Below are 790 nucleotides of genomic sequence, written 5' to 3' on the forward strand. Positions count from 1 at the left end.
GAGAGACAGAGAGACAGAGAGAGAGAGACAGAGAGAGAGACAGAGACAGAGAGAGACAGAGACAGAGAGAGAGAGCCCTGTCTGCCCTGGAGCCCCAGATGCCCACAGACCCCTCCTGCGGAGAAACTGCTGGCTAGTGGTTCTGCAGGGTTGCTCAGAGTTCTGGACAAAATGACAGGGATGTAAATGCCCTGACACTGAAGTTATATAACATATATAGTTTCCCCAACTATAAAACAACAGAACACACACACACACATACACACTCACACACACACACACACACATACACACTCACACACTCACACACACACACACTACAGCCCCAAGTAGTCCAGGCTGGTCTTGAACTCAGTATGTTGGGATTATAGACATGAGCCATTACACCCAGTTCACGTGGTGCTAGGGATTGAACCCAAGGGATTGCACATATCAAGCAAGCATCCTACCACTGAGACATAGCTCCAGGGTTTTTTCCTTTTGAGCATTCATTTGTGTGTGTGTGTGTGTGTGTGTGTGTGCGTGTGTGTGTGCGTGTGTACGTGTGTGCATGTGTGTGTGCGTGTATACGTGTGTGCATGTGTGTGTGCGTGTGTGTGCGTGTGTGCGTGTGTGTGCGTGTGTGCGTGTGTGTGCGCGTGTGTGTGCGTGTGCATGTGTATGCGCGCGTGTGCGTGTGTGTGCGTGTTTGTGTGTGTGCGCATGTGCGTGTGTGTGCATGTGTGCGTGTGTGCATGTGTGCATGTGTGCGTGCGTGTGTGCATGTGTGCGTGTGTGTGCGCGTGTGTGC

Source organism: Mus pahari, chromosome 2, assembly GCF_900095145.1.
Source record: "Mus pahari chromosome 2, PAHARI_EIJ_v1.1, whole genome shotgun sequence".
Lineage (NCBI taxonomy): Eukaryota > Metazoa > Chordata > Mammalia > Rodentia > Muridae > Mus > Mus pahari.